The sequence below is a fragment of the Gobio gobio genome (assembly GCF_949357685.1).
Source record: "Gobio gobio genome assembly, chromosome: 8".
In the NCBI taxonomy this organism is placed as follows: Eukaryota; Metazoa; Chordata; class Actinopteri; order Cypriniformes; family Gobionidae; genus Gobio; species Gobio gobio.
Window position 1 is genome coordinate 50,398,283 of NC_137114.1, and position 20,978 is coordinate 50,419,260.

Genomic DNA, 20,978 nt, shown 5'->3' on the forward strand with positions numbered 1-20,978 from the left:
GCTTTTCAGCCGCTCAGTTAAACATTATGGCCTGTACTTTTTAAATGCAGATGGAATCAAAACACAGTGATCACAGTTCACACCTGCAGTGAAGCCCCTCCCACAACAATTCACCAATAAATACTGGGAATATCCACATCATCCTACAAGAGAAGGACAAACTCCAGGTGTAGCAGCTGAAATCTGTATGACTGTTAAAGATGGAGTTTATTGACGAGGACATTGAAGACATGAGTTATCTAGAACCATCCAGAATAAAACATGAAGATACTGAGGAACAAACAGGTTGGTGTCCATTCTTGATTCTTAAGTATATGTATATGAATGATAAATGACAGAGAAATGCATCTAAATTATCATAACTTTGTATATAGTATTTGTCAAGCATATAGTTAACTATATTAAAAATTGAATGACAAAACTTTGCCACATGAAAGACCTGATCTCAGTTGCTTTCTGCTATTAAATAAGGGTTCACTTGAACTGATTCTAACTTGATGTGTATTTTAGACCAGGTGGAAGTGAAATGGCAAAGACAAGAACTGAATGAAGAGGAGGAGGAACATCATAACTTTCAAACTCAAAGAACAAAAGCCAAAAAGCTGCACACCTGCACTCAGTGTGGAAAGTGTTTCACACATAAAGGAAACCTTAATAAACACATGAGAGTTCACACTGGAGAGACACCGTTTACATGCACTCAGTGTGGAAAGTGTTTCACACAAAAAGAAAACCTTAAAAAACACATGAGAGTTCACACTGGAGAGAATTCGTGTACATGCACTCAGTGTGGAAAGAGTTTCACACAAAAAGAAAACCTTAACACACACATGAGAATTCACACTGGAAAGAAAACATTTAACTGTGATCAGTGTGGTAAAGAGTTTATTTTATCATCACGTCTAAAACGACACCTGACAGTTCATTCAGATGAGAAGCCTCATGTGTGTTCTCACTGTGAAAAGAGTTTTTCAAGGCTGGACAGTTTTAAACTGCACCAGAAAACACATGATGAAGTGAGAGAGTATATGTGCTTTGACTGTGGGAAGAGCTTTGCTAGAGATGACTATCTGAAACAGCACCAAAGAACTCATACTGGAGAAAAACCTTACAAGTGCTCATATTGTGACAAGAGTTTCACTTGGTCTGGAAACCTGAAATCACATGAGCGAGTTCATACTGGAGAGAAGCCGTACCACTGTATTCAGTGTGAGAAGAGTTTCACCCGATCAAGTAATCTAGAGACTCATATTAAAAAGTGTTGTTCTGTGTCACAGTGAGCAAATGTTTTCTTCAGATCAAAAATGTAAATCATGTGAAACTAATAAACTAGAGTTGCTGTGAAATGCCACAAGATTTGTGCTTTATTAAATTATTCATGGGAAGATCATTGAATTATTCTTTGATTGGACGCTTAAAGAAATACCGAAATTAAAAGAAACTGGAAACAAATGTAACAAAACAACAAGTTATTTGTCAATATATGAAACAATTCCTTCAATTTGAGTTTTTAAATTCAACATGGATTTACTTGTGATGTGTATTTTAGACCAGATGGAAGTGAAACGGCAAAGACAAGAACTGAACTAAGTGAAGGAGGAACATCATAACTTTAAAACTCAAGAACAAAAGCCAAAAAGCTGCACACCTGCATTCAGTGTGGAAAGAGTTACACTTGTGTAACTAATCTCAATTATCATCTGTGCATTCCCTCTGGAGAAAGAGTTTTTCAAGGCTGATCATTTTAAACTGCACCAGAAAACACATGATGAAGTGAGAGATCATGTGTGTTGTGACCGTGGGAAGAGCTTTACAGCAGGAAATCTGAAACAGCACCAAATAACTATATAAATAAATATACAGGAGAAAGACCTTACAAGTGCTCATATTGTGACAAGAGTTTCACTCAGTCTGGATCTCTGAAATTGAGCGATTCAGCCGTCAATGTTTCGTTTTGCTTTAACAAACAGAAAACAAGGTTTTGGTTTGATATCTCTTTTTTGTGGAAAAGTTTCAGTGTTATTTTAATGAAAACCATAATTTATTTTTGTTCAGTTTTGCTGAAACCATGTGAAGTTTAAATAATGTTGGACTTGTTAATGAAATGTGTCTCTTCATTAGTGATGCGTTACATTTGATTTATTATAATGGCATTGAAAACAAATGCATTCAACATTGGGAAAATGTCTTTTAAGTAATTCATTAAAATGTAGTTAAATGGCAGCACATTTAAAACACTGTATTGTGTGACATTATGTAATTCAAAGTATGTTGCATGTACTATAGCCAAGTAATAAAGTATATTTTTATGGACTACAAAGTCTGTGTCAGTATATTTTGGTTTTGTTTCATGTTCATGTTCTTATTTTGTTATGTTCAGTGTCATGTTTCCTGGTTTGTCATTAGATTCCATTTAATTGGTTTCATCTACACTTGCCATCAGTGGATCCTTCATCACAGTGTCATTTTTAGTATTTGGAATAAGCCAAAGGTACTGAGCATACAGGATGTTCTTACCTGTAAAATAATATATTCATAGTTTATTGCGTGTGTGTTCCGACAACACTCGTAATTGATTTAGAATGTACTTGAAACACAAATAAAGTATAACAAAAATAAATTATACTTAAAACACAAAGTATATTTATAACACAAAGTAAAGTGTACTTATAACACAAATAAAGTATACTTATAACACAAAGTATACTTATAATAAAAGTAAAGTGTACTTATAACCAAAATAAAGTATACTTATAAAACAAAGTATACTTATAATACAAATAAAGTACACTTTATTACTAATCAAGCATGTACTTAGTCCATACACAGGCATATACTTAAAGTGTAATAAGTATTTCTGTCAAAGTTTATATTGAATGTGTGTTAGCATGACTTATGTGCTGTTGTTCTCCAACAGATGATGAAGTTATTGAGTGAAGCCACAGAATGCATGTTTATTCCTATAAATTCTTAGTTTGTCCAGATAATAATTGTCAAGCATAATTGCCATTGCTCTGATATGTTTATTGTTTTAGCCGTCTTCTACCTTGAGCAAGTTTTGTAAATGTTCTTCGTTAAAATGCAGTTCACACTAAGCTAAGATGATATGAGGATGTCTACACTGTTAAAAAATTCCTGTAGAAATTACAGTAACTTACTGGCAGCAGGTTGAAGATTGAAGACATGAGTGATCCAGAACCATCCAGAATAAAACATGAAGATACTGAGGAACAAACAGGTTGGTGTCCATTCTTGATTCTTAAGTATACTGTATATGTATGATAAATGACAGAGAAATGCATATAAATTATCATAACTTTGTATATAGTATTTGTCAAGCATATAGTTAACTATATTGAAAATTGAATGACAAAACTTTGCCACATGAAAGACCTGATCTCAGTTGCTTTCTGCTATTAAATCAGGGTTCACTTGAACTGATTCTAACTTAATGTGTATTTTAGACCAGGTGGAAGTGAAATGTCAAAGACAAGAACTGAATGAAGAGGAGGAGGAACATCATAACTTTCAAACTCAAAGAACAAAAGCCAAAAAGTAACTTACTGTAAATTAAACTTACAGTAAAAATACTGTATTACTATTTACAGTACCATTTAACTTGCTGTAATTTTATTTTACAGTAAAGTATATTTTTTATTGTAAAACATACAGTAATCTTATTCATTTACTGTAATTCATTGTCCACTTTTTATTTACTGTAAAACTGTACAAATTGTCATTTGCTGTATTTCAACAGGTCCCTGTAAATAACAATAAAAAGAAGCAATGACAACTGTTTAATTTATTTTTTAAATTGTTAAATTCTTTGTTTTTTTATAATTCAATTGAAAAACTTTCAGTTTTGCTGGAGTAACTTTAAAACATAAAACTTTAAAACAATTCATGAATAGATTGAGTAATAAAAACATACAATTTCAAAAGGTCTCATGTCCAGTCTATTTACAAAAATAGATCAAAGGGCTGGACAGTAAAACAAAAATCTACAAATAATAATAAAATAGAACAAGAACACAATAATAACAAAACAACATTGAAGAAGAAGAATGTTTTAGCTCTTAGTTATACTTAGTAGCTTAATGATTTTGGCAGCTGAAATCCAGAAACTCCTTTATGAAGGAGGATACATGAGGGTTCAGGCCAGAGTTCTTTCTTTGCACCTTCCCACTTATTTTGCTGACCTGGAACTTTGAGGAGCACTTGCTGTTGTCAGGGTTAATCCTCACTATGAACCTTTAAATAAAATAAATAATTCATTTTGGCGTGTAAAAACTTCAAAAAAAAATTGAAGAAAAAAATGTTTTGTGTCATTTACTCACACAAAACCCATAAAACTAATTTATTTTCAGAACACAAATTAATTTATATACTCTCTTAATTTTTGTCTATCCAGTCAACCAAAATTTTTTAGCATCAAGTGCTATGTGACGTATGTCATGCGCAGTTCGCCTCTGTTTCTCACATGGAAGTCCATAAAAATAACTGTGCAGAGGTGGTGTGCTGATTGTGCAGCCACCTCAGTAATAAAACCTAAAACTCGAGCATTCGGATTGTGATTTATTCACAGTGGAGGGGAGAGTTTTGTGATCTGGAACGCACTGCTCACGTGGTCCGTAACATAATTGCTGTAAATAAAATGTCATATGCTTGGTATGATAAGAATAAATGCTGCCGTAAAAAACGGCCCAATTCGAATGTTTACGTGCTTTTCTTCTTTTAATGTTTTGAGCGTTGATGAAATATATTGCTCTTGTAAATACTTTGCCACCATTTAAAGAAATACAAGTCTAGAAATGCATCCAAATTACAGCGAAGCACAAGAATACGGTGCTCTGCAGGGGTCAAAAAGGATAACAGTAAATTTTGAAGTGATATATTCTTGAAATCTCAGAGATGTGGATTCAGACAGCAATTAAATTAACTTCAATGGAAGTGAAAGAGTAAAGACAAGAACTGAAGTGAAATCTCAAAGGTGATGATCCTCTAGTTTATTTCAGCTTGTCAACACCAATAAATAAAATGTGCTTAATGTGCCAATTTACAGCAGATCTCAGACATCACCATAATGAATGAGGTGAAAACAGGGAACTTTTGGCTTTTCAGCAGCTCAGTTAAACATTATGGCCTGTACTTTTTAAATGCAGATTAAATCAAAACACAGTGATCACAGTTCACACCTGCAGTGAAGCCCCTCCCACAACAATTCACCAATAAATACTGGGAATATTCACATCATCCTACAAGAGAAGGACAAACTCCAGGTGTAGCAGCTGAAATCTGTGTGACTGTTAAAGATGGAGTTTATTAAAGAGGAGATTGAAGACATGAGTTATCCAGATCCATCCAGAATAAAACATGAAGATACTGAGGAACAAACAGGTTGGTGTCCATTCTTGATTCTTAAGTAGGCTACTACCCTCCTCGTCATTAATTTTTTTAGTATACTTTTTTTTTGTTAGAAATCAAGCTTCTTAGTATTCCTCAATCAATTCATTATAAACAATATCAAGAGAAAAAAAGAATACAATTTTAAAGACTGCCTGGTTTTTTTTCTGAATTGGTACATTAGATTTTGAAACAATTAATTATGTGTTCGACAATTAATTGTTCATATTATTTTACTTTATGTATATCGTCTTTATTTTGTTCTGCAAGACAAAGATTATATATATATATAGAATTTTTTTAAAATTGTATTTATTATTGAAAGTAAACAGATTTATACTCAAAATAGGCATTAAACAAGCAGTAACAATTAACAAATTTCCAAGAAGCAGACATAGATGCAAATTACATGTAACAGCAATGGATTCTCAAATCAAACAATCAAGAAAGGTCAGAAAATAAAATAAATAAATAAAAAGATTATTGAGAGAAAAAAGAAGAAAAAAAAAAAGTTTGTTAATAATGTATTGAGTTCGTTCTGTGAGTGACGTCATATGTAATGGACCGGGCGAAGCGCATGCGGAGTCAGAACAGCCCGTTACTGGAGAGAGTTCGGTAAGTCTCTGCACTAAATAGTGAAAATATGCTGTATTGAATGAATTTGCGAGTTGCTATTATTTATAGAATTGTCATAAAAATGGAAGTTTTTATGCGTGTTTTCTGCCAACAGTTCGATGTATTTGTGGAGTTTAATTCCCGCTTGTGTTTGTTTTTATGTTAACTTACTGCCTGCGCGGTTTTCCTGTTAATAAATTTCTCCACATATAATTTTGATGGATTGAGTGTTTGGAAATATCGTTTATTGTAGTAAATGTGTCATTTTGATGTTAAATGTATGTTTCTAGCCGTATCTGTGACCTGTGTGTTAAAGTTAGATGAATTGCAGTGTCTTTTCTCATCATCCTTCAGCTGAAAGACTGTGTGTGTGTGTGTGTGTGTGTGTGTGTGTGTGTGTGTGTGTGTGTGTGTGTGTCTGTCAGTAAACTGTGTATTTACAATACAAACATGACAACATTCACTGATGTGTAAATTGATAAAAAGTTAAATGACAAAACATGTATTATCCCAATCAATAATTATCTTGATTAATTCTATAATTAATGTCTTACATGAATTGTTTAAATGCGTGATTATCACTGGCTAAGTTTATATATTTTGTTAGATACCAATAACAAGAGAATGACAGAACTAACCTTTGGCTCATCATAGATCTGATATTTGATAGACAGACACATTGATCGCACTTGTATTCTGTTATTAAATCAGGATTTACTTGAATCTTCACATTTATTCTCCTTGAACTGATTCTAACTACTTAATATGTTTATTTCAGACCCGATGGAAGTGAAAGAGCAAAGATAAGAACTGAAGTGAAATTTCAAAGGTACGTTTGTTTCAGCCTGTTGACACCCATAAAATGTGCTTAATGTGCCAATTTACAGAAGATCTTCAGACATCACCATAATCAGTCCTTCCAGAAAAATGTGTTTTTTTTGTGATTGTTGCGGGCAAAAATCCTTCATTATGCGATGGAAAATGCGGGATATTTATGCAATTTTATGCGATAAAATTGCGGGAACTTGCAAAAACTGCGGTTTGATGAAAAAAAGAAAAAAAAAGCACTACATCACAGAAAGTGCCGGGGATATTTAAGTTCTCATCTTGTTTTATTGAAGACCTTAATAAACACATGGCTCAAATTTACAAAACATTGAGTCAAACAAGTTCTGAAGCTTTACAAAAGGAATATGCTACAACTTCTGAAAAAAATTATAAATAACTTCCTGTTTTACAGAGGTAGCTACACAAAAGACATTTGAGTGCTTCCAATGCACCAAGTGCAATCTCTTAAAGGGTTAGTTCACCCAAACATGAAAATTCTGTCATTAATGACTTCCCCTCATGTCGTTGGACACCCGTAAGACCTCCGTTCATCTTCAGACACAAATTAAGATATTTTAGTTGAAATCCGATGGCTCAGAAAGGCCTCCATTGGCACAATGTACTTTACAGTAAATTTAGAAATCACTCCTTTTTTTTTATTTGCGTTTTCCATACTGTCCCAAATCACTCCTTTTTTTTTTTATTTGCGTTTTCCATACTGTCCCAACCTTTTCTGATTTGGGGTTGTATGTCACTTCAAAACGTTCCCGTGGCAACAAGGGGAACTGGTAGCTCTTGTGTGAAGTAAACAAACATTTTTCAACTTTCTGCTAATAAATATATATATATATATATATATATATATATATATATATATATATATATATATATATATATATATATATATATATATTTATATAATATATGACTTTTTTTCTAAGGCACACCTGTGCAATAATAATGTGCTCTAATCAGCATCTTGATATGCCACATCTTTGAGATTATCTTGGCAAAGGAGAAGTGCTCACTAACACAGATTTGAGAAAAACATTTGCGAGAAATAGGCCTTTTGTGTACATGAAAAAAAGTCTTAGATCTTTGAGTTCAGCTCATGAAAAATGGGGGCAAAAACAAAAGTGTTGCGTTTATAATTTTATTCAGTGTATATTTGAAAATCAACAAACAACAAATAAAACGAGCAGTTTTATGCACTTTTTAAACAATATTCTATTCTGTGGCATTTCCATCCTTATAATGGCCGTCAAAAGCAAAGCATTATAACCGCACACATCCATGCGAACGTGCTGCGAATTTCATAAAAACAAATAAATACAGTGCATTTATTCTAAAATTGGTTGACAAGATTAATTTTTATCGCATTAGTTCTGAATATAATTTAAATATGTTGCTTTGGAATTATATTCATTGTGAAATGTGCAGTGGTGGAATGTAACAAGTACAAATACTTTGTTACTTTACTTAAGTACATTTTTTACGTATCTGTACTTTACTTAAGTAGAATCAATAGTGCATACATTTTACCCTTTACTTTGTTACATTTTGCAGCAATTATTATACTTTTTACTCTACTACATTTCTACAACGTTCCGTTACAATTTCGTTTAATTTTCTGATCAGTTTCAGGGCTCGACATTAACGCGTGTCCTCTTGTAATGAACGGACGGTAACAAGTTTGCGCTGTTGAGGCTCACGCAGCCTCAAGAGGAGAAATGGAAACAAATCAGTGCCGCTCACACAGAGAAACTCAGTCACATACTGCAGTAACAATTCAAAATGTGTATGTAGTAAACGTTGTTTGTACGGGAAGAAGGAGGCGGGAACCGGCGGACAATCAAAATAACTTTTAATAAATAAACACAAACTAAAATGGCGGCGGCAGCCCCTCGCGGACGACTGCCGCCTACACACAAACACAAAATGAAAATAATAAGCTGCAGCCCCTCACGGACGACTGCAGCGGATAACACAACTAAAATAAAACATAACGCAAATTCCAGGCCTGGTCCTCTCTCGTCCCTCACTGTCGTCACTCCTCCTTTATACTCCCTCACTCCTCCGCAAGGGCCGAGATCGCTGCGGCGCGCAGCTGGTCCTCTCTGATGAGCGCCTCATCCTCTCTGATGAGCGCCGCCTCGTCCCGCCCTCACGGTCCCTCGGCCTCGCTGCTCGCCACAGTGTAGTTTTTATATTTATAACATATAATATAGTTAAAAACATCACGCAACCAAGAGTGTTGTTTTCCTGAATACCATCACGACTGAAAATGTGTATTAATTGCACATCCCTAGTCTAAAATCACAACAAACACTTAACAATTATCTCTTAACATCAAGGTACGGTGCCTTATTTCTTTGTACCGTTTAGATGCTTTGTCATAAGGCACTGATGCAGAGTATCTCTCCATGTCGTTTCAAAGAATAGCATAACGGCGAGCGCGTCAAGTATAACACGTCCCCGAATGGACGAGGCACGCGTGCTGTCGACGAAAATTTAAACAATTTCCTTGCTTGCTGCGTCACTCATTTTCCACTTGTCACTCCACGCCCGTTCAGTTACTGAAGAATCCAACACGAAACAATGATATGGCGCAACCAAACTTGATACTGTTACATGATTGGCTGTTAGCGTGTAACTCCTTACTTTACTAGGTTACAAGAGAGCGAGAGCCTTTGTTCATGCAACTAAACCTGCTTCGCAACCTCTAGTTTCTTCTGACGAAGAAAAAAAAAAGCATACATTTAAACTTTTTTTTATTTTTTATTGATATCGATTACGTGTCTATCGCGATACATATCGTTATCGTTTTATTGTCTAGCCCTACATTATTATCCCTTAAATGTCACCCTAGTCTTGTTTGAACTTGTTAGTTCGTCTTTGGCTCAAACCCACTTGCTACAATCTTTTCTTCGTGGAAGTTTTCATTTATTATTTTGTGTCCAATTATTTCCCAGACGTAGTTTTGATATTGAGGTCACTTGCCTTGCGTTCGCTTTACAACAACATTGGGTGATGGTCACAAAGGTGACTCTGCAGATTTGAAGTGTTTCCCCCTATTGCAGCCTTTTTGCAAGTTGTGCAGATTCTGCATCCTCGATTAAGTTTCCCTCAGGACTTTTGTAAAAGTCAAAATATAACTACACCTCAGAATTGAAAAATCTCGAAAGTGCTGTCACTGCCTTCTGCCATTTCTTCTTGTTAAAAAAACACGATAAAATCACGATATTCAAACAAAGTTTTAATGATAATTACTAGGGGTGTGACAAGACACTTATCTCACGAGACGAGACACGAGATTGGGTTCATGAGAACGAGATGAGATTTTTACATAGTAGAAACTAGAAAAAATGGTTTGTAGGTGCATTTGAAATGTTTTAACTCATCATCTTGTAATCAATGTAATTATTATATGCAGTAAAGACAACAAGCACTGTAAAGGTTTTTCCACAAACTCAACTGACTGGCTCCTGTATGGTTGTCTGTTCAGACCTTAGAACTGTACATGAGCTTCTTTTGATCTCCTAACTGAACTCCTTCCCACAAACTGATCCTAGATATTAAGTGCAAACAATAACCATAATACCATAATCAAAGTACTCAATATTCAAAGTGCAAATAGAGACCACATTTTTCTTCAAGCGTGATACAGAGCTAAGAGATGGTTGCAACGAGATTTTATATTGGGAGATATTCGCGTGCCTCAGGGAACCGCTTAACGTATTGAAATCGCGTTTGAATGCACGCTCGCATTTACTTTCACTTTAAATTTCGCAACCTTGCGTACTCTGTAAATAGGAAGCGGTGGTGCTGAACGCACATTTTAAAATATAAGTCTGACGCCCTCTAACACGCAACACACTCGTAACACACGCTCAATGCGAGCACTTCACTAACATGTAACACACACTTGTAACGCGCTCAATGCAAGCGCTTCACTAACACGTAATGCACTCGTAACACACACTCAATGCAAGCGCTTCACTAACACGTAATGCACTCGTAACACACACTCAATGCGAGCGCTTCACTAACATAATAATAATAATAAATGTTTATTTTTTTATAGCGCCTTTCAAGAACCCAAGGTTGCTTCACAGTGGAGTACAAGAGTACAATCAATTACAATCAGACAGTCAGCCTGTTCATTATAGCAAATAAACAAGCAGGTGTACAACAAATAACTCCAACAACAACAAAGAAGTTATAGAGTCAAAAGAACAATTAACAGTAGCTAGTCATGTAGCATAACATGAAGAGGTGTGAGATCACTTGAAGGCAGAGGCGGTGAGAGAAAAATAATGATTTACTGCACAGAGAAAAAAGATGAGTTTTAAGTTGGGATTTAAAAATCTGGAGAGTAGGTGCGTTACGGATAGTCGAGGGCAGCTTATTCCATAATTTAGGGCCAATAACACTAAAAGCCCTTCCTTCCATAGTAGAGCGTTTAAACTTGGGGACGACAAGCAGGTTTTCATTGCTGGATCTGAGGGTCCGAGCAGGAACATATGGTTGAACCAGAGCCATAGAGAGAGAGAGTTGCGACAACTCCATAGACTCCAATGGAACGGTTTTTTTTACAGCAATGGCGGCTCGCGGAGACTCTCAATAGTTCCCGGAAGTAGCAGCCACGCCATAGAGAACAGCAGAACAGACCGTTTGTGATGCACTTTTAAAAGGTAAGACGTTTAATCAGTAAGATTTTAAATGATCAGCACATTTTAATCAAAATAACTTGTACATTAAAGCCTGCTTGTGTAGATTATTCATCATTAAAAAAATATATTTTTTAAAAACAACATCGCTGTAACTACATACTCATGCTACATACACAAGTCGATGTGTAATAAAATTATTGAAAATCAATGCATTTATTGACTATTAATTACCAAAAAGCGCAGTTCTGTCACTGTGACTATCAATTTGAATTGCCCGTCAAAGCACTTCCTGGAACTATTCGAGGTCTACATGAATCACGTGACTATCAAGCGTTTTGAACTTCCGTTGTCGCAACTCTCTCTCTCTATGGCTCTGGGTTGAACTAAATCAGTAAGGTATTGTGGTGCAGGGCCGTGACTGGCTTTATAGACTAAAAATAACATTTTAAACTGGATGCGACTGGCAACAGGAAGCCAATGAAGTTGGTTGAGGATGGGAGTGATGTGTACGGATTTTTTATTAAATGTTAGGGTTCAAGCAGCAGAGTTTTGCACCATTTGGAGGCGATGTATAGCCTTAGTTGGTAAGCCGCTGTATAAAGCGTTACAGTAGTCTAATCTGGAGGTTATAAAAGCGTGAATCAGTTTCAGCATTATTAAAATTGAGGGATCGGCGGATACGAACAATATTTCGCAGGTGGAAAAAGCATGACTTAACTGTCTGACCAATATGTGAGATGAAAGATAACGTGGAGTCAAGCAATACTCCCAGATTTTGCACAGATTTTGACGGTGTAATCTGGACACCATCAATATCAATAAAAACGTCATCACGGCAAATTTTGTGATTTAGGGCCAAGCGCTTCACTAACAGGTAATTAAATGTGAGCTCTTTACTAACACGTAACACACGCTCAATGTGAGCTCTTCACTAACACGTAACACGCTCAGTGCAAGCACTTCAATAACACATAACACACACTCGTAACACTCATTCAATGCGATCGCTTCACTAACACAACACACACTCAATGTGAGCGCTTCACTAACACACAACTCTCAATGTGAGCGCTTCACTAACACGTAACACTCGTAACACGCACTCAATGCGAGTGCTTCACCAACACGTAACACACATTCGTAACACTCATTCAATGCGATCGCTTCACTAACACGTAACACACCCTCAATGTGAGCGCTTCACTAACACGTAACACACACTCAATGCGAGTGCTTCACTAACCAGTCCTTCCAGAAAAATGCGGCTTTTTTTTGTGATTGTTGCGGGCAAAAATCCTTGATTATGCGGCACGTTTTCTTAAAAAATGCGATGAAAAATGCGGGATATTTATGCAATTTTATGCGATAAAATTGCGGGAACTTGCAAAAACTGCGGTTTGATGAGAAAGAGAAAAAAAGCACTACATCACAGAAAGTGCTGGAATATTTAAGTTCTCATCTTGTTTTATTGAAGACCTTAATAATGGCTCAAATTTACAAAACATTTAGTCAATCAAGTTCTGTAGCTTTACAAAAAGAATATGCTACAACTTCTGAAAAAATTAATAAATAACTTCCTGTTTTACAGATGTCGCTATACAAAACAGACATTTGAGTGCTTCCAATGCACAAAGTGCAATCTCTTAAAGGGTTAGTTCACCTAAAAATGAAAATTCTGTCATTAATGACTTCCCTTTATGTTGTTGGACACAAATTAAGATATTTTAGTTGAATTCCGATGGCTCAGAAAGGCCTCCATTGGCACAATGTACACTCTTAAGACCCATAAAAGGTAGCCTACTAAAGACGTCGTTACAAAGTCCATCTCACTACAGTGGTTCTACAATAACTTTATGAAGCGACGATAATAGTATTGTGTGCAAAAAAAACTAAATAACGACTTATATAGTGATGACTGATTTCAAAACACAGCATCATGATGCTATGAATCATCGAGTCGATTCATGATTCGGATCGCGTGTCAAACTGCTGAAATACGTGACTTTGGCGATCCAACCCGCTGAATCGACTCATTGATTCATAACGCTTCAAACCGCTGAATCAACTCATTGATTCATAACGCTTCAAACCGCTGAATCAACTCATTGATTCATAACGCTTCAAACCGCTGAATCAACTCATTGATTCATAACGCTTCAAACCGCTGAATCAACTCATTGATTCATAACGCTTCAAACCGCTGAATCAACTCATTGATTCATAACGCTTCAAACCGCTGAATCGACTCATTGATTCATAACGCTTCAAACCGCTGAATCAACTCATTGATTCATAACGCTTCAAACCGCTGAATCAACTCATTGATTCATAACGCTTCAAACTGCTGAATCGACTCATTGATTCATAACGCTTCAAAGCTTCATGATGCTGTGTTTTAAAATCAGTCAGCACACAGGGAAACTGCTTTGCTCTTTTGCTGTTATTTTTGTTGGCCAATGGGAGTTTGTGCTTCATCATGGTTTCACCGGTATCTATGGTTTCTCCACGGGGTTTGAAGCTTTTCGATGACGTTCGCGTCGGGTAATCACGTCACTTCAAAACGTTCCCATGACAATAGGCGGAAATGGCAGCTCTTGTGTGAAGTAAACGAAAATGTTTCAACTTTCTGCTAATATATATGACTTTTTTTGCAACGAAAATGCGGGGATTATGAAATCATGATAGCCCCGCATATTTTGCACGCGGAAATAGGCAATTTATGCGGCAAAAGTGCGGCGTATTTGAAAAAATGCGGCCCCCGCATGAATATGCGGACTTTGGCTGATTATGCGTTAAATCACGCGATCGCATAATCGCGTTTTTCTGGAGGGACTGACTAACACGTAACGCCCAATGCGAGCGCTCCACTAACACATAACACGCTCAATGTGAGCACTTCACTAACTGGGAACACGCTCCGTGCGAGCGCTTCACTAACACGTAACACACACTCAATGTGAGCGCTTCACTAACACGTAACACACACTCGTAACACTCATTCAATGCGATCGCTTCACTAACACAACACACACTCAATGTGAGCGCTTCACTAACACATAACTCTCAATGTGAGCGCTTCAATAACACGTAACACACTCGTAACACGCACTCAATGCGAGTGCTTCACCAACACGTAACACACTCGTAACACTCATTCAATGCGATCGCTTCACTGACACAACACACGCTCCATGCGAGCGCTTCACTAACACGCAACACACACTCAATGCGAGCGCTTCACTAACACAACACACCCTCAATGTGAGCGCTTCACTAACACAACACACACTCAATGTGAGCGGCTCACTAATATGTAACACACACTCAGTGCGAGCGCTTCACTAACAGGTAACACATTAAATGTGAGCTCTTTACTAACACGTAACACACGCTCAATGTGAGCACCTCACTAAAACGTAACACACACTCGTAACATGCGCTCAATGCGAGCGCTTCACTAACACTTAACACACACTTGTAACATGCGCTCAATGCGAGCGATTCACTAACACATGACATGCTCAATGCTCGCGCTTCACTAACACGTAACACACACTCAATGTGAGCACTTCACTAACACAAACTCATAACACTCGCTCAATGTCTTCTCGTCACGTGATCAGGGCTGCGCACTATGTATGACTCGAACCGCTCGTGTTGGATGAGCTGATGGAATTGAAGCAACTGTTATCTACCTGAATTAAATTGTTTTTATTTCTATAAAAAGCAAAACTACAGTGGAGACGTAAATGTAAACGTTGCATTGGCATATTCTATCCTAACTTTTTACCTCGACAAAAATCTCGTAACAGTTTAGTCTCACGGCACAAGATCTTCTACTGACGGTTAGTATTATCATTTAAAATTTAATTATTGGGGATGTGACATTTCATTGTGTTTTATTGTGAAACCGGTAATCGCCCCATCCCTAGTAACGTTGCTGTCTGACCATAGAATAACCAAAATGGAACGATATTACATGACCAACAGAGGACCATGTGGGAACGTTCTGTTAGCGTCCCAAACCATAGAATAACCAAAATGGAACATCCCCCTAAAGTCATATCAGGAACCTTGTACTGCAGCACGTTCATAACCAAAAGAGGGCGTCCCCTTCTACGTGGGTTAGACCCCCCGTTTTAAAAGTTCAGTACCGACTAGGTACCGAAGTCTGTTCTTTTGACAACAGAATGAGGTGAAAAGAGTGAACTTTTGGCTTTTCAACAGCTCGGTTAAACATTATGGCCTGTACTTTTTTTGCAGATTGAATCAAAACAGTGATCACAGTTCACACCTGCAGTGAAGCCCCTCCCACAACAATTCACCAATAAATACTGGGAATATTCACACCCTCCTACGAGAGAAGGACAAACTCCAGGTGTAGCAGCTGAAATCTGTGTGACTGTTAAAGATGGAGTTTATTAAAGAGGAGACTGAAGACATGAGTTATCCAGAACCATCCAGAATAAAACATGAAGATACTGAGGAACAAACAGGTCGGTGTCCATTCTTGATTCTTCATTGTTGACTGCTTTGGTAGAAGTGAACTAAATTATAATCTAAATGATTATAAACTTGTATATAGTACTTGTCAAGCATATTTTAGCTATATTAACAAGTGAATGACAAAATAAAACTTTGCCTCATGAAAGATCTGATCTCTATTGATTTGTTGTTAAATCAGGGTTCACTTGAATTGATTCTAACTTGATGTGTATTTTAGACCAGGTTGAAGTGAAACAGCAAAGACAAAAACTGAGTGAAGTGGACAAGGAACGTCATAACTTTAAAACTCAAAGAACAAAAGCCAAAAACCTGCTCATCTGCACTCAGTGTGGAAAGAGTTTCCAAAGTAAAGGAGACTTTGACAAACACTTGAGAATTCACACAGGAGAGAAACCGTTTACATGCCCTCAATGTGAAAAGTGTTTCACACAAAAAGCGCACCTTAACACGCACATGAGGATTCACACTGGAGAGAAACCGTATACATGCACGCAGTGTGGAAAGAGTTGCACACAAAAAGGAGACCTTAACACACACATGAGAGTTCACACGGTAGAGAAACCATATACATGCACTCAGTGTGGAAAGAGTTACACATATTTACCTGATCTCAATTATCATCTGGCAATTCACTCTGGAGAAAAACCATTCAAGTGTGATCAGTGTGGTAAAGATTTTATTTCATCATCACATCTAAAACAACATCTGATAGTTCATTCAGATGAGAAGCCTCATGTGTGTTCTCTCTGTGGAAAGAGTTTTTCACGGCTGGACAGTTTTAAACAGCACCAGAAATCACATAATGAAGTGAGAGATCATGTGTGTTGTGACTGTGGGAAGAGCTTTACTAGAGCAGGAAATCTGAAACGGCACCAAAGAATTCATACTGGAGGAAAAACCTTACAAGTGCTCATATTGTGACCAGAGTTTCACTCTGGCTGGAAACCTGAAAGAACATGAGCGAGTTCATACTGGAGAGAAGCCATACCGCTGTACTCAGTGTGAGAAGAGTTTTAGACATTCAAGAAATCTAGTGAATCATATTAAAAAGTGTTGTTCTGTGTCACAGTGAGCAAATGTTTTCTTCAGATACAAAAACTTTCAAGTAAATCATTGTGTGCCATCCCTGTTGAAAAAAGTATATTTTATTGTATTGTATCTATTTTCTTTTTCAATAGTATATTGTACATATACTAACCAAATATTGCTAGTCATTAAATTATTTTTTATCAATCTCAGAAAAGAAAAAACGTCAATGTTTCGTTTTGCTTTAACAAACAGAAAGCAAGGTTTTGGTTTGATATCTCCTTTTTTGTTTGTGGTAACGCTTCAGTGTTCTTTTAATGAAAAACATGGTACATGGTTAATTTTTTCAATTTTGCTGAAACCATGTGAAGTTTAAAAAACGTTGGACTTGTTAATTAAACATGTCTCTTCATTAGTGATGCGTTACATTTGATTTATTATAATGGCCTTGAAAACAAATACATTCGACATTGGGAAAACGTCTTCCAAGTAATTAATTAAAATGTAGTTAAATGGCAGCACATTTAAAATACTGTATTGTGTGACATTATGTAATTCAAAGTATGTTGTACAAAATATAGCCATGTAATAAAAAGTATATTGTTATTGACTACAAAGTGTGTTACAGTGTATTTTAGGTTTGTTTCATGTTCATGTTCTTATTTTGTAATGTTCAATGTCATGTTTCCTGGTTTGTCATGTGATTCAATTGTGCCCTTAAATGCAGGTGTGATAGACATTACTTTAGCTTTATGAATATGAACTTCCCAATAAGAATTATTAACTTTAATGTGTTATCAATAATATCAGATCCAGTATTACAGTCCAAGAAGAACATCATAGACTCTTCTATTTTGCAAAATGTATCAAAAACCAACATAAATACCTGCTTCCAAAAGTCGTCTGAATATTTACAATTACAAAATAAATGTATCAAATGTATGAGTGTTTCAGATTCAAATATAACATTGTGATGAGAAGTCTTCTTTAAACTTGTTAAGAAATGCTTTAGATGGATAATACCTGTGCAGTATTTTAAAATGAATTTATTTGACCTTAGTTGGCAGTAAAAACATTACTTACTGACCAAATTTTCTCAATTTAAAGTATAATAGAGAAAAATTGTTTCCATTTCAACATTGCTTTTGGGTTACAACTGATATCTTACAACTGATAAGCGTTATTAAACTTCATATCCTATGGTGACGCATTGCTGCCACATATTATGTTTTCCACTCAATTATGTTGTAATAACGAGATGTTATGTTGTTTTAACAACATCTTTTCTCGTTAAAACGACATATTTTCTCCTAATAAGGACATGTGTTGTATCATGATGTGTGTGTGTGTATATATGTCTGTATCCACATTAGAGAATTCGTATAGTCTATGTGCCTTTGTTACACTTCTATGTTTGAAAAGCAGACGCAAGCTCAGCGTAAAATAGGCTCTTCCACTGCCTGCATCAGTGACAGTGCCCATAGCACGAAATTGTTGTAATTTATTGATGTAGCCTACAGTTCATAACAGATAGCCATTGGTAAGGTGCCATGCATGGACCGCTCATGATTAGCCTCAGTGGCTTAACTTTTACCTAGTAGCCTAAATAACAGACCCCGGTGCAGCCACAAATATCACAACTAGGCTACATCAATAAATTACAAAAATTTGCAGATCATGTTGATATTTTTGAAAAAGAAATCTGTAGAGTCATTGAAGAGTAGTTGGTTACATTTGATCTTTTGTTTAATATTTTTTGTTTTTGAAAAAGAAATCTGTAGAGTCATTGAAGAGTAGTTGGTTACATTTTATCTTTTGTTAAATATTGTTTGTTTATTAAACTGAGAGTAGTAGCAGGTTCAGCCAGTTTATTCAACCTGAAGAAATGTTGGTTGCATTTTATTTTTGATATTAATATTGTATTTGTATTATTTTAATGTTGAAAAACAACAGCAAAAGTAGCAGTTAAACCTGAAGAGAAGTTAGTTGCACTTTATTTTTGAAAACGAAAAAACAAAACAAAAGCAGAAGTAGCAGGTTAACCTACTGTTGAAATGTTGGTTGCACTTACTGTGCTTTTATTGAAAATGTATTGCATATTGTAAATGAGAGCAGAAAAGGTTAACTTCCTGTTAATTCAACCTAAACTGTTGGTTGCACTTTATTCAAATAAAATTTGAATGCATTTGCCATTAATTGTTGTTTACTTGTTTGTTTATATCCATAATTAATTGATACCCGATTCCCTTACAAGAAACAACAGGAATCTAGGAAACTTCACCTGCACTGACCAGTATCCAGATATTTATTTCAGTCACACAATTTTTGGCTAAAAAGTTACTGAATCGATTTCAATTCACTGAATCGTTTCGGATCTCATCGTTCTAAATGAACCAATATCGTCCTTTAATCGTATCGACAACCTCAAATCGTGATACGAATCGAATCGTTGTTAAAACGAATCGTTACACCCCTACTCGCAATACATGGCCCTGGTCATCCTCTCCTTAATACAGTGCAGTCGCCCTGTCCCATGTGCAGAAAAATACCCCCAAAGCATGATGCTACCACCCCCATGCTTCACAGTAGGGATGGTGTTCTTGGGATGGTACTCATCATTCTTCTTCCTCCAAACACGTTTAGTGGAATTATGACCAAAAAGTTCTATTTTGGTCTCATTTGACCACATGACTTTCTCCCATGACTCCTCTGGATCATCCAAATGGTCATTGGCAAATGTAAGACGGGCCTGGACTCGCGTTTTGGGAGTTCATTTTTAGTCCATCTCTGCAAAACGGACTTCAGGATGGACTAAAATGAGCTCCCAAAACGTACTGCCAGATTCTGGAAGATGAATTCTTCAAACAGTGGTGCTAGAGGATGTGGTGCTGGTCCTTCAAGAGTCACTCTCAACCTATCTGTCCATAAAGCCTATAAAAAAACCTTCATGTATTTTACAACACTTCAGCTTGTGATTCTTATCTAGTGGGGGTCATTTTTTAGGATTCTTTACCTAACTGAAGTCTCGGAGATCCTGACACCTTGCACTTCTGGAGACTCCAGGTAGGTTGCAGCTCTGGAAAATGGTGGCGCTGGAGACTAAAGGGTTCCTGATGGTTTCACCCTTAATTCTTCACCTTAATTCTTAATTCTTTTGCGGTTAACAGGTGTCTTTTCTTCACCACCTGTTTTTGTCAGATCCTGCTGACCCAACGAGCATTTCACTGTCCAATGGTCATGCCTTAACTGCAATGTCTAGTATTGCATTAGTATTGCATCCTTCTCATGGGCATTTAATACTTTTTGACTTTTCAGTCTGAGTTAAATCTCTTTTTTGGCTCAATTTATCTGTAAAAGAAAACATGCCTAATAATTCTGCACACCTGAATATAAGGTGTTTTTCATTTCCAGCCTTCATGAACAATTATATATCACTTATACATTATTAAATACTAAATCAATAGTAGTTATTAGGATTACTGTGGTTTGGAATTGGTCAAATGTGCCTGGAAAAAAAATATGATCAGAAAATCAACGTGCCTAATAATTCTGCACTCCCTGTATTAATTGAATAGCCTATAACAAAATGGCATAGAACAGTCAAAATACATAGAAAATACTGTCATGAAAGGCTCAACACAAAAAATTAGATAAACATAACGCATAAAATTCAAAACTACAACAGGTTGAATGATACGAACAAATTATGCAATGTTATTTCCATTTTACTGAGGGCATCTGAAATTATTTTAATTTCTGAATTCCGAATCGTTCAACCTTAAGAGGGCAGCACTTTGGCGGTTTCACACCATATTTTATAGAATTAAAACACTTTATACTCAAATGTTAAAACATTTACTCGAATCAATGAACAGCATTAATAAAGCCCCAGTATTACAGATCATTAACTAAAAAAAGTTGGTTTAG

General features: G+C 36.1%; 1 long non-coding RNA gene across 1 annotated transcript; it reads left to right on the top strand.

Annotated features, from left to right (window-relative positions):
- The first annotated feature begins 5,991 nt into the window (after nt 1-5,991).
- LOC307130010 lies at nt 5,992-15,909 on the top strand. Its single transcript, XR_013816989.1, has 3 exons — nt 5,992-6,018; nt 6,797-6,847; nt 15,783-15,909. It is a non-coding gene; the product is annotated as an uncharacterized lncRNA (long non-coding RNA).
- Nucleotides 15,910-20,978: the final 5,069 nt, after the last annotated feature.